Raw genomic sequence first — 14,340 nt, forward strand, 5'->3', positions numbered from 1 at the left:
TCAGTAGCTTAGCTTGTGGTGTAATCCAGAACATATAACCAGGATGCATTACATGAATAATCATTGTTCAACTGATTCCTGAATTCCACATAAAATTTCCTTTCCTTTCCTTTCCTTTCCTTTCCTTTCCTTTCCTTTCCTTTCCTTTCCTTTCCTTTCCTTTCCTTTCCTTTCCTTTCCATTCCATTCCATTCCATTCCATTCCTTCTTTCCGACATTTTAATATTTTTTTGACCTATCAGCTTTGAAATTTCTACAAGCATACTGATTTCTCAGGAGACGTATTTTGGCTCTTTGCCTCTTGAAATGCACTTCCTCCATTCTCTTTTTATATAATTTCTGGTCTTTGGCGCCCGGACTTTTTGGAGAGAGAAAGAGTTTTGCTGATGTCCACTGGATTTCCATACAGAATATATATAGAGAGGTCTGTTTTACAAGTGATGGCTCATTAAGAAGGGAAGCCTTCCAGCAGTTTTATCAGGGAGCATTTTTTGTACCTTGAAATGGAAGTATATCATCTTGATAATAGCATCTGCCACCTTCTGCATTTCTCAGCTCCAACCACAAATGATAAGGAAATGCTGCTGAGGAGAAGAAGAAAAAAATCAGACCTGTGTCACTGAGGGGAACCTAATATCACCGCCTTGACAGCTCTCTTTGCTCCAGAGAAAACAAAACAGTTGCCTAGCTATGTAACTGCCAATTTATGCATTAAAGAGATATAAAAAGGATTTGGTAATATTCTGAGCCTCAGCAGAGAGGTGGGGGGGTTGACGTGTCATGGCAGATTGCAGGAACAATTAAGAGACACTGAACCATGAAGGGGATGCATGCATTTTTCTTCTTTTAACCTGGTCAACCCTCCAAACGAGTCAGAGGAAGCAAATGCTGGAGATGCTGCTATTAATAGATATGTTCCCTTCATTGTTTGTAAGGATCTACATGCTTGTTTTGCTTCGGGTGTGCTTATGAGAGAGTGGTGTTCTCAGCAGAAGAGATGTTTGTATGAAAATTAGGTGTGAAAGACAGGTGGCTTGGGGGGGGGATTTCAAATTTAGTTTACCACTTGCTCTGCTGTCAAGACCTGTGTTGCCTACAAATAATTAGGAATAAAAGGTGTGCAGATACAGGAGTGTGAGATGGTCAGAAAAAGGAGGCATCCCAACAATTCCAAACAGAAATGGATATAGCAGCCATCAGTCCAGCAGGTGGCCGTACTTTATAAGTTTTGTCTGGCCTCAGAATCTAAGGAGGGTTGGGCTTAATTCAGGGGTGGGATTCAAATTTTTTAACAACCAGTTCTGTGGCATGGTTTAGTTGGTGGGCGTGGCTTGGTGGTCATGTTATTGGCTGGGCGTGGCCAACTCAATATCACTCACATTGAGGCACACATCTCTTCTCCTCACCTCTCATGACTATGGGGATGTGCAACAGTCATAAGTGTGAAAAATGGTCATAAGTCACTTTTTTCAGTGCCACTGTAACTTTGAATGGTCACTCCACACAAGCAAAGTACCAGCAAAGGAGGGGAAAAAATCTGCAGAGAAGTTCCTGAGACAGGAAGTCTAGTCCTGCCAAGAATGTAACATGGGTTAACGGAGAGGCAGTTTCTATAAGCAGCACCAGAATGTTTCCTTCCTGCCTTCTTTACAGGATTAGGCCAGTAATGTTTTCTAACAACCAGTTCTCTGAACTGCTTAGAATGTTAACTGGTTCTAGTGAATAGGTGCAGACTGGTAGAATCCCATCCCTGGCTTAATTGGCACAGTACTCAAAAAGAATTTTAGATTGTTAGCTAGACTGAAAAAAACAATCAAACATTCTGCCCAGAAAACTGTATGGATATGTCCACGTAGAATTAGCAGTTGAGCTCAAATCAAAGACATCTTTACTCTTTAAAAAGAAACTTAGAATAAGATTTAGAATAAATTCTGGGACTCAGTGAATTAGACATTCGGGCCTAAGAATAAGTAACTCTAAAGGACTAGAACTTGCTGATCCAGGAAGGAGTTAAGTGACTTTTCTTCCAGAACAAGATTATTTTTACTTAATACAAATGCTACATGCTTCCTTTCAAGGAAAACTCAATACTTAGGCCAAGTATCATATTGCAGCTGCCTGCCTTTGGCTCTGCTTAGGTATGACTCTGGAGATGCAATAGTATTTTGCCACCACCACTATAATTTACTCACCACTATGGCCTCTTTCTTACTTCCTTTGTATGCTGACCATCTCTTAGTATCTTTAATACTAAGCTCAGATTTTGGTGACTTCATGGACATATCCATTTAGCTCTCATGACACACCACCAAAATGGTATGCTATTGTCATCTTACATGATCACTGAATTCTCAGTCTTCCCCAGAACTCTGGAATAAATGGTGATCTTCCATCTAAGTATTAACCAGGCTTGACTCTGTTCAGCTTTTTAAGATTAGCAAAGGTTGATAAATCCATGTTGCACATGTCATGGTATAAGGGTACATGTAAATCCATGATAGATGTGGGAATTATAGTGAAGTTTTCAGGATGAACTTATCTGTTGGTAGGATTCAAGGTCATCTGGTTGCTCAACTGTTACAAAGCCCAATTGAGCAAAGAATTGTCAGCCACAGGAACTACTGCAAGATGAGCAGGAGGAAATAGGAGAGACTAGGGTAGTGGGGAAAGCAAAATGTCTTTGTTACTACAGCAATTAGACTTTTATGGGAAGCAAAAATATTGGATCTTAGGAGGAGGTGAGATGAAAATGCAAAATGGCAAGAAATTTTATTTATTTTGTTTATTACTGAATTTGATATCCTAATTGTGTTTATTGCAAAATTTGAGGAAGCTTACCACACTAAAAACTCTGTATAACCTCAGAAAGTAAACCGCTTGCTTGATTACGTGTCGTCTAGTTGTTTGCAACTTCATACAACTACATAGATTTTCTTAATTATGATCTATCTTTAATCTGAATTAATGCACTTAAAATCAAGACCAAGATCATCATTTCCTTCCCCCTGCTGAACCCCTTGCCCAGCCATGTGAATGTTTATGGAATGATATAAACAACATTGTAGTAGTTGCAACCCAAGTTGTTTGTTTTTCCATTGGCTTATTTTCCCCAGTATCAATCTTTCTTTTCAGTTCTCAGTGGTTTTTGTTCCCCCTGAATGATCAGCAAACGGGCTTGAAGAAATATTTATATAGCTGAGCATCTGCTTTGCATGCAGCAGTTCCTCAAGTTATTCCTTGGCATCTTCAGTAAATGGATGAGAGCTTGGGAATTACAACAAATCAGTACAAGATGGGCACAAAGTCTGGGCTGGTATAAATCTATTTTCTGTATTTATCCAAGTTGGCAGATAAATAACTAAAATGATCACTTGCAGGAAGAGGTTGAATTGAATTGTATTAATTAAATTAATTGAATTAATTAAGGAAATGGTGTTTACAATACATTTTGTTTGGCCTTGAGTGTCTGCTCATGCTGATGAAGAATGGAGATCAGTGGATAAAGTGAAAACTGATCATATTCAGGTCACTAGTAATGCATTATTAATACTTCTTCAGAATTAGAAGCAGAATGAGATCTTGCTGATGCAATCAACAAATCAAACTCAACTGCTTCTCCTAGTTATAGCTACAATTTCAGGTACTTACATAAACACAAAAGAATTCTGACCGTGGAAAGCTGACCCACAACTACCTGTAATAAATGGAAGATACCATGCAGTTGCTGTGCATTCCTTGTTGAAGTTGTATTGCAGTCCATTTAGCAACTGGATTCATAGGGCAATCTTTAATGTTTGTCTATGATCTTAGCTTATTTGATGTCCTCTCAAACTTTCTCCGTTTTGTTAAATACAGGTATTCTCAATACTGTACATAAACTATTTCTGTCTCTTCAGTGTCATACTCTAGCCCTTATTCAGCAGTTTCTAATTTGCTCCTTGAATGTGATTGCTTCTTCTCAGAGCTCCAAAATGGCAGGGTGATTAGAATAACTAGTTGAATAAAGATTCTCATTTCTTTTAATAGAATAGTTAATGAAAGTCAGCTAAAAGTTCTATTGTTTAAATGAGAACATTTCTTAGCACTTTTATTGCTGTTGCCAAGAAAACAACATAGAAAGATCCATGTAGTCACCAGAAATCGAGGTTGGCTGAAATGAAAATTTATCTTTATTTTACCATCCTTATATATATATAAAACTCTTTTAGAATACAGTCAACCTTCCCTTCATTCTTAGAGCAGAGGTAGATACATCTACATTATGTCATGATTCCACTTAAATGACTTCTACCCCTTTCTATAGAAAGAGGGTGGTTTCTCTAATTTTACACAATATATTTTTTGTGTGATATTTTAGTTACATTGACTTCCAGGGTCACCATGTTTCCAGTTGCATCCTTATTAGGAATCATCAAATGTAGGTAGCCAGATGTTCTGCTCTAAGAATTTAAGGCTTAAGTATATACCATTATGACAGCCTTTGTACAGTAGATCTCTTCTTACAAGCCAGTGACAAGTCAGGATCCAGTTACCTCCTAAAGTAATGCACCGTAAATAGTCATTTGAATATGAAAGACTGTGAGTTCAATTCTTTATAGGATTTGAAACCCATAGAGTGATCGTTTACCATCAACATCTGACAATTGAAGGATGAAACTGGTCGCATACTGCCTTCTGGCAGTCAATGTTATCGAAAATACTCCTATAGAAATCTTAATCCAAATTTCCCTGATTTCCATTTTTTATTAGATATTTTTACTTGTTTTTTTTAAACTATGGAGACTGTTATTGGGGGAAATCGTTTTCTGCATTGATCAAGCAGTTGAGCTTGATGTCTTAAGTCCTCTCTTCTCTAAGGTAGACTAACTTAAGAAATAGACACTATGCAGATCTATAGCTACTTTTATTGGAACAGCCACCTTAACAGAATCTTGCAAGTCTAAAGTACTTCCTTTTCTTGGTGTATCTGGCATTTTTACAAAACACTTGGTTTGGGCTCAAGTTTTATTTATCTGATTATTGCCTTGATAGCAGATAGCAATAACACTTAGACTTATATACCACTTTATAGTGCTTCACAGCCCTCTCTAAACGGTTTACAGAGTCAGCATATTACCCCCAACAATTTGGGTCCTCATTTTACTAACTTGGGAAGGATGAAAGGCTGAGTCAGCCTTGAGCTGGTAAGATTTGTATTACCAAATTGCAGACAGCCAACAGTCAGCAGAAGTAGCCTGCAGTACTGCACTCTGACCACTGCACCACCATGGCTCATAAAGAGCCTTTTCTTTAAGGCCATACGCTTCACTACAGGCCTTTTCAGTAGTTGTGCTTCTCTCAGTGCTACAATGGCCTCTGCTCTTGAGAAATCATTGGACAAATTCACAGAAATCACAGAATCCATCCATTCAATATCTTTAGAGATTTTGCAGAAAATTTCCAAAGTTTATTTGTGTTCAGTTTAAATTAAAATTAATTGAAACAAAAGTCTCAACCTTTTGTTTCAATTAAAGGTTGAAAGGTTTGTTTCAACCTTTTGTTGTCAGCCAGATAGAATAAAGTAGCTTCATACAATCCCTTGCAACATCTCTTTCTTTTGAAGCCCCATAGATCTGTAGTGGGCTAGTGCCAAAATTATAGCCAAGGATGAAGAAGTCATTGAGGCCAGACTGTATGCTAGCACTGGTGGAAGGAAAAGCGATTTCTAATTCTACCAATTGAGTGAGATGGGTTTTTTCTTGTACAGAAGCTGGAATTCTGACCCAAAGCTGCCTGTTTGGGTCTCTCTCAGAAATTCAGAGATGGTTGAAAGACAAAGAACAACACAGAACGTCTGGACTGGTTTGCTTTTCAGGGGTGGCACCTTTACTCAGGTCAGTTAGAAGTTCATTGCATGTATTCCTCGGTGACGCTTGGCTTCTTTAGTTAATGTTCATAAATAGTTGATCACCCAAGGCAGAAAGAACTTTCTCTTTTGAGTATTTCTTGAGAAATTGCCAATGAATAGCTGCTGAAAATTCCTTACACTTTTCCCTTCCAGTTCAGTACAAACACTTTTAGAATAATTTTATACCATTTGAAAGTGATATGAAAGATACACAGACCAAATTGTGAAGAAGGAGGAAGGGTTTTATTCATGCCCATTGAGACTCAGGGCAGACTGATAATCTCCCCCCAAAGATACAAATTAATCAAACATCTAACTTAAACCAGGTGCAGCAACATATAAATTTTTTGTATAGGTGCAATCCATTATTTTAATTTCTCAAGTGTTCAGAGGCACACTATCATTTCTGAGATACAAGCTTGCCTGATTCTGTAACGATCTGTTGCTGGGGAAGGGAGATTATGTGATTACAATGAAATTCTCAGCATTATTGAAGCATTGTCTTTTCTTCCCTTATTTACTATTAGGGCAGTAGCTATTGACATTTTCTATAATACTTAAAAGTAGTAGTATAAGTTCCAAGAATATGTGAACAATACTGGATCCTGAGGGAAATAGTGTGTTTATTTTTAGCCGGTAGATTCCTGGAAAATTTAGAAATAGGTCTGCTATGATGATGGCTAATGGGTATTAAGAGATGTATCCTTCCCTCCAGACCCATGGAATAATATGACTAGTAGCTACTTACTAACTGATTCTCCAGGAATTTATCTACTATCCTGTTAAAATCATACAAATTGATTGATATCCCGTGGGAATAAATTTCATAATAATATGTACATATAAAAACCTACTTTCCTTAATATGTGCTGAATCTTTGATATAATCAGATGTTTTGGGTGCCAACATTATCTTTTTCCAGTCTTCTATCATATTTCCCTTTAATAGCCTTTTTTTTCAGGTGGTAAGCCAAAAAATATGTGTGTGTCTATGTGTGCATGTACATATAAATATGTACACACACACATGCACACACATTTCAATAGGAAAATTATAAAATAATCTTTTGATGTAAACATTTTGGGAGCTGGGCTTTTGTCATCATCACAAGTTTTGGAGATCCTAGTAAAATGCCCTGCAGTGGCATCTCTCCTTCACTCCTGGTCCCTCAAGTGTTTTTCAAGTTCAGATGGCTAGCTATACTTATTCCCACTAATTTCCAGCTAGTAAATTCACACAGTATGTTAAACTATAAAACCTCACTAAAAAATACACTTGCTATTTTCATGCAAAGTGTTGTACTCAAATGTAATGATAGCTTAAAGTGGCAGCCTCTCTTCTGATGCCACCTTGCATTCACAAGAAGGAAAGTTGGCTTTTCTGACCGGGAATATATATTCTTTTAACTCCAGCAGAATCAACACTGTGGGAGGCCAAACTTCCATCAGATAAACCAAAAACAGGTGCCTCATTCTTTTCTTCTCCTGGATAAGCTTCAATCCAAAAAGAGATCACTTTGGTGGAAAAACAAATCTGGTCATGTTGCCAACTTCAAAAGACAATACAAAAATTTATGCCACCAGATAAAGACTGAATGCACCAATTATCACATTAAACAAAAGGAAAACCTTCTTCGCACCAATTCCACCCGTGCTTTCTACAATTTTGTAAACAACAAACGAAAAGACTCAAGGTCCATCCCAACCCTGAAAGGACCTAATGGTAAAGACTGCAATGATGACACCATTAAAGCCAACCTCTTTAACACATTCTTTGGCTCAGTATTTGTAAACAGCAATGGATCATGCCCGGTATTTCCTAGTCGAACCACAGACAACTACAATGATTTAATACATATTGATTTTACAGAAGACATTGTTGAAAAAGCATGACACAATCTAAAACCATTTCTATCTATTGGACTGGATGGAATATGTGCCTACTTCTTAAAAAAGCTATCCACTGCCATAGCCGAACTTCTAAGCATAATCTTTGAAAAATCTTTCAGGACCAGCTCCTTGCCAAAACTGTGGTCACAAGCCATGGTTACCTCCATCTTCAAAAAGGGAGACCCCAGCCTTGTTGAAAATTACAGACCAATCTCTTTATGCTGCGTCACCTGTAAAGTCATGGTATCAATTATTAACCAATCCATTATCCTCCACTTAGAGACAAACAACCTACTCTCTAATAAACAATTTGGTTTCAGAAAAAAAACTATCTTGTAATCTGCAACTCTTACACTGCAAAAACATATGGACTACCCAACTCGATCAGGGCAAAGCAATAGACGCAATCTACATAGACTTCTGTAAAGCCTTTGATTCAGTGGTACACGACAAACTATTCCTAAAACTAAAATCTTATGGTATCTCTGGACACCTGCATAACTGGGAACAGACAACAAATGGTCCAAATTGGGAGCATCCTGTCAAATTATGTACCTGTCAACAGTGGTATTCCCCAAGGCAGTGTTCTAGGACCAACTCTTTTCATACTCTACATAAATGACTTCTGTGATCATATTAAGAGCAACTGCATTCTCTTCGCTGAGGATGTAAAGCTATTCAACACCCAGACAATACTGCTACCCTTCAAAAAGACCTTGACTATGTATCAGAATGGTCAAACAAATGGCAACTTCAAATCTCAACAAATAAATGCTCTGTCTTACATATTGGCAAAAAAAAATCAGAAAATAAAATACAGGCTGAATAGTCAAGACCTTGTTGATGATCCAAACTCTGTCGAGGATCTTGGAGTACTCATCTCTAATGATCTAAGTGCTAGAGCCCACTGTAATTACATAGCCAAAAAGGCATTAAGAGTTGTTAACCTAATCTTCTGTAGCTTTTTCTCTGGTAATATTACACTACTAACTAAAGCATACAAAACATTTGCTAGACCAATACTTGAATACAGCTCATCATTCTGGAACCCACATTATCTATCTGATATTAACACAGTTGAGAAAGTCCAGAAATATTTCACAAGAAGAGTTCTCCACTCCTCTACTCATTGCAGAATCCCTTATGCCACCAGACTTGAAATTCTAGACCTAAAAAACCTAAAACTATGCCGCCTTCAGTCCGATGTAAGTATAGTATATAAAATCATACATTGCAATGTTCTACCTGTCAATGAATACTTCAGCTTCAACCATAACAACACAAGAGCAAACAATAGATACAAACTCAAGGTAAACCTCACCAAACTTGATTGCAGGAAATACAACTTCAGCAACAGCGTGGTCAATGTCTGGAATACTCTATCTGACTCTGTAGTTTCTTCCCCAAACCCCAAAAACTTTAACCTTAGACTGTCTACTATTGACCTCACCCCTTTCCTAAGAAGTCTGTAGGGGGTGTACATAAGCACACCAACGTGCCTACTGTCCCTGTCCTATTGTTTCTTTTATTTTTCTTATATGTATCCATGTATTCATAACTATGTTTTTACTTATACCTATTATCTTGAAAGCAATTGACCAACCTAATAAATAAAAATAAATAAGATTTATTTTAAAATCAAAGACAGAACTCCTGGGGGTTGAGAGGAGTTGCTGTGCCTGAGCAGGGATGTAACACCTCTCCATAAGCCTTGCTAAATTACCTCTAGGGCTGAGGGAAGTCCCAGGGGGTTTGCTAGTCTAGTAAAGAGAGGGACCAGGGGAGACATGATGGAGGTCTTCCAATATTTGAGGGGCTGCCACAGGGAGGAAGGGGTCAAGCTATTTTTGTGTTGTTGTTTTTTGAAAATTTTATTTGGGTTTTCACAAAAACAAAATACAAATAAAACATCTTTTTTTGAAAATAGCATGGTCCCAGGTTATCACTTCTTCATACAGACAGAAAACTCAATTTCATGCTCATTTTTATATTCTATTCCATATCTTATTACCATTTTATATTTTCTACATAGTTTTTCCCCTCTTCTAATTTTCTCAACTTTGTTTTGATTATCTCAATTCAAATCATTATATTTATACTTTTGTCTGTCCTGTTACAATTTCACATTATCTTTTCTTATTAAAGAAATTTTTCCCTGTAGTTACCAATTAGAATATGACACCTTTATATCCTTTAATTTTATCCATTCAAGCTCTTATTTAAGCTTCAATGTATAGCTTTAAGATTATAGCATTCAATATAATACATAACTTCAAATCGAATTCTGCTTGGTACATTCTTAAAATAGACACTATATTCTTAAAAAGAAAAAATTATATATATATATATGTAAATAAAACACATTCCATTCCAATTCAATTCTATCATATCAATATCATTAATATGCATTAAAATCTTAACATCTTTAACATTTCTTTTCAATTGAATATCATACTTCCTTGGGAACACTTATAAACTTTCCATAGTTAATTCTCCCCCCCCTCCATATTTCTCACTTATATTTTTATAAATCATTATTAATAATTAAAAATGTTCCCTTTTAGTTCTCTCAATCATTTTAATTCATTTATTTATTAACAAACATCCCACTGCATTACAATAAATATTTTATCCATCATCATATTTTCTAAAGTTATTTCTATTTGTAATATAACAAAGCTATCTTATGTACCTTTGCAGAATCCCTTTTACAATTAAATTTTCACCCATTATCTCTAAACAAACTTATGGTTACAATCCTTATATCTTTTCCCTGTTTCTCCATTTCTTGTTTCTATCTTTTACAACTTATTTTCCTTGCCTTCTTCCCCCTCTTCTTCTCCCTCCCCTTTTTACCCCCTCGTCTCTCTACTTCTAACTCTCTCATCTGTAATCCCCTCTTCTGTTGCTTTCTAATATTATACTTATCTTTCAAATTGTTCTTCTTTTTGGTTGTTTTTTCTAATCTTAAACCTTTCACTCTCTTTCCCCCTTTTCTTCCCCCCCCCTTAAAATTATTTGATCATTAAAGATGGCTTCTTCTTTGTCCCAATCTTCTTGTTCTGCAAGCGTTTCTTGTTGCTTCTCATAGTTTGAGATCTCCATTTCTAAGAATTGAAACACGAAGCCAAAAGAACTTCTCCCTTCTTGTGCGTCTTCTTTCCATTTTTAAAGTTCCGTTTTCAGTTCTTCTAAGAGTGATACCATTTTAAAAACTTTTAAACAACCACCCAGTTAATTTTAGTCATCTAGATGCAAAAACCAAAAATCAGCAAGTAATCCAAATAATCCAAGGCTGTTTCTACTTGCTTCTTTTTTCCACTTTCTCTTCCTGGGGTTCTACTATTTTGTTACCAAGTTTCCATTAAAATGTATCTTTGAGGAATCTTGTTAAAATTTCTCTGTAAGTTCCTTTTAATTACAGTTCCATTCCTTAATTCCAGGCAGTCTCCTCCATTTTTGCAGATCCTGCCCTTCTATTCTTTTTTTTCTCTTTTCCAGCTTTTAAAAACTTTTTTTTTTATTTTCACTGAAGAAGAAAGCCAATTCTTTGCCCATCCATTGTGTAAAATCTTTTTCCTTTAAAATAGTATTGTTTAATGTCCATCTAGATCTTCTTCTTTGTCCTTTCCACTTAATTGTCATTGGGTTATGGTCTGCCCATATACCCGTTTCAATATTTATTTCTTGAATATTAGATATTAATTCTGATGAAGTCCAAATCATATCTATTCTGGACCATGATAAATGTCTATTTGAATAAAAAGTATATTGTTGGGTTTTACCATTTCTTTCTCTCCATATATCTTTTAAGTTTAATTCATCTATCATTTTAAAAAAGGATTTAGGGAGAGTCTTTCTATTTTGTTTTGATGCTGTCACTGTATAGTCCAGTTTATTATCTACAATTCCATTGAAATCTCCCATCATAACTATATTGATATAGTCCAGTCCAATTGATTTCATATGTAACTTTTTATAAAATTCTTCTTGTTTATCGTTCGGAGCATAAATTGCAACCAGCAGTGTTTTTATATTGTTATCCGCTATTTCAACCATTAATACTCTTCCGTCTTCATCAGTATAAATCAATTTTGCTGCAATAGTTTCTTTAATGTACAGGACCACTCCTCTTTTCTTACAGTTAGTCAAAGAGGTAAAAATTTTCCCCAGTTTTGGTCGTACCAATAATCGTTGATGTTGTTTTTTAATATGTACTTCTTGTAGACAAATTATATCAAATTTTAACTTCTTTAATTTATGAAAGATTTTTCTTCTTTTAATAGCTGAGTTCAATCCATTTATATTCATAGAAATCATTTTTTTCCCCTCCATGGTTATGTTTTATATTTAGGTCTAACAGTTCTCTTAGATCTTACTTCACGTTGTTCTTTGGTCTCCATTTGTCCACCTACCGCACCTTCTTCTTTTCCCGTTCCCGTCTGGTCTTCTTGAGGTTCAGTTGAGATGGTCTCTTTTTTTGTCTCTATTTCTCTTCTTCCAAAAAATTCATTGTAGAATGTTTCTGCTTTCTCAATTGAGTCGATTCTGTGTCTCTGTTCTTTTAAAAACTTTTAAATGTCCAGAAATCTTTATTTATCTCTTTGACTTTTATTTTCAGCTTAGATGCCTATTAATGTCAAAGTGGATTTTTTTTTCAGTTTCTTGCTTAAGTCTCTTAGCTGTCAGTATAAGGAAGGGAAGAAAAAAACCCTAATCCTTTCCCTTCTCTCTCTCCTTTGCAGCTTCAAAATCTTCTTTGGGAACAATGTTGTTAAGTTTAAATTCCAGGGTACCTTATTTGTTGCTTTTGCTGTTTGACCCGGTCAACCAAAACTTTCTCTTCTTATCTTCCTCCTGCATATTCTTTTCCAGTCGAGTTCTTTGTGGTGGCCATTTCTGACCACTGCTACAACCACCTTCGGGAAAGGGAGTAATGGCCAGCTGGGGAGGAGAGATGCGGCTCTCCTCAACCCTGCAGGCAGTCTCCCCCCGTTCACCACCTCTATGGGGTGGCATAGCCCTGAAACTAGCCGGCTCGGGGCACTCCAGCGGCGAGCACGGATCGAAGCCTCAGAGAGATGAAGTTTTGGTCTGTCGCTGGAGAAGCTCAAACCAGAAGTTGGGGTCAAGCTATTTTCTAAAGTGCCTGTAGGCCAGACAAGGAATAATGTATGGAAACTGAACAAGGGGAGATTTAACCTGGAAATAAGGAGAAACTTTCTGACAGTGAGAACAATTAACCAATGGAACAGCTTGCCCTCGGAAGTTGTGGGAGTGCCATCAGTTGAGACTTTGAAGAAATTGGACTTCCATTTGTTAGAAATGGTGTAGGGTCTCCCGCTTGGGCTGGGGGTGGGACTAGGTGACCTACAAGGTCCCTTCCAACTCTGATTATCTGTTATCTGCTTCAGGATGCAGGTTCTCTCTAAGAAGCAGGTAAATATTCCAAACTGAAAGTGTATCAAATTTCAATTTCATTGTGATTTTAGTCTAATGTTTATCTATTTTCCCTAGGAAATTCTTTGAGATCTGTAAAACCCAGAACCTGATAGGGAATTGTAACAGATCAGTGTCGTTTTGTGATCTTTAGAGTTTTTACTTTCACCTCTTTGCTAGTGGTTGTATATTATAAATCAAGCAGTTCCATAGGTTAGCTCACTGAATACTGTATATTAATGATTTTAACACTGAAAAGTGAAACGCTTTCCTTCGGTGATTTCAAAAATGTTTCTTTATCTCTTGTGAGATTAGTCTATCTCCTAAGAGGGGAAAGAAAGGTTGGTCCCTCTAAGTTGCACATGTTGATGCTTTATAGTGGCAATATGGCAATTACTTAATCGTATCATTTGTTTAAACTTTTACTTGTCAGGAAGGTAGGAGAATTTGGGAGCCCCCTTTCTCCTACATCAGAGTTTAGGAGGGAGAAAGACTAGGGAAGATTGTCTTTCTCCTTCCTAAACAATCCCTTGGGAAGATTGTGGTGCCATGTCTGTTAAGGAATAAGAAAGCTTGATGCTTTCTTCTCACAGGGTCAACCCATTTGCTGTAGTCTCAATCACACAACATGCTAAGGTTTAGTCCTTTGAGATAGGCTAAGTCAGGAAACAGGCACTCCAAGAATGATTGGACTTCCATTGATATACAGCAGAACTTTGAAAATCTTATAGCATTTTCCCTCTCTTTCTCTTGTATCCTGAAGAACTAAGACTGAGTTAGTTTGTTACTTTCTAATCTTTTCTTTTTGTCCTAGATTTAAACTATGCTTTGTAACTGCCATGGTATAGTTTCTCCCAGGTCACTTCCATGGTTCCTTAGACTAAGAAAATGACTTGATTCCTATGTGATGCCAACTTACAAATTGTCCAATTTCATTATAGCCTTCTCTGGTGCATTACATGGATCCAAACATAACTTGCAGAAGAGCTACAGGTTAGGGATATTTGTAAAACAGGGAAAGAACATAGATGTGACTGGGCTAATAAAATAATTAAAATCAATAATATTGTTGAAAAAAAGATATGGGATAATACTGTATATACCTTACAGAAGAATTTAGGCCAA

Source organism: Pseudonaja textilis, chromosome 1 (genome assembly GCF_049901715.1).
Source record: "Pseudonaja textilis isolate UNSWEBS1 chromosome 1, rPseTex1.2, whole genome shotgun sequence".
Classification (NCBI taxonomy): Eukaryota; Metazoa; Chordata; class Lepidosauria; order Squamata; family Elapidae; genus Pseudonaja; species Pseudonaja textilis.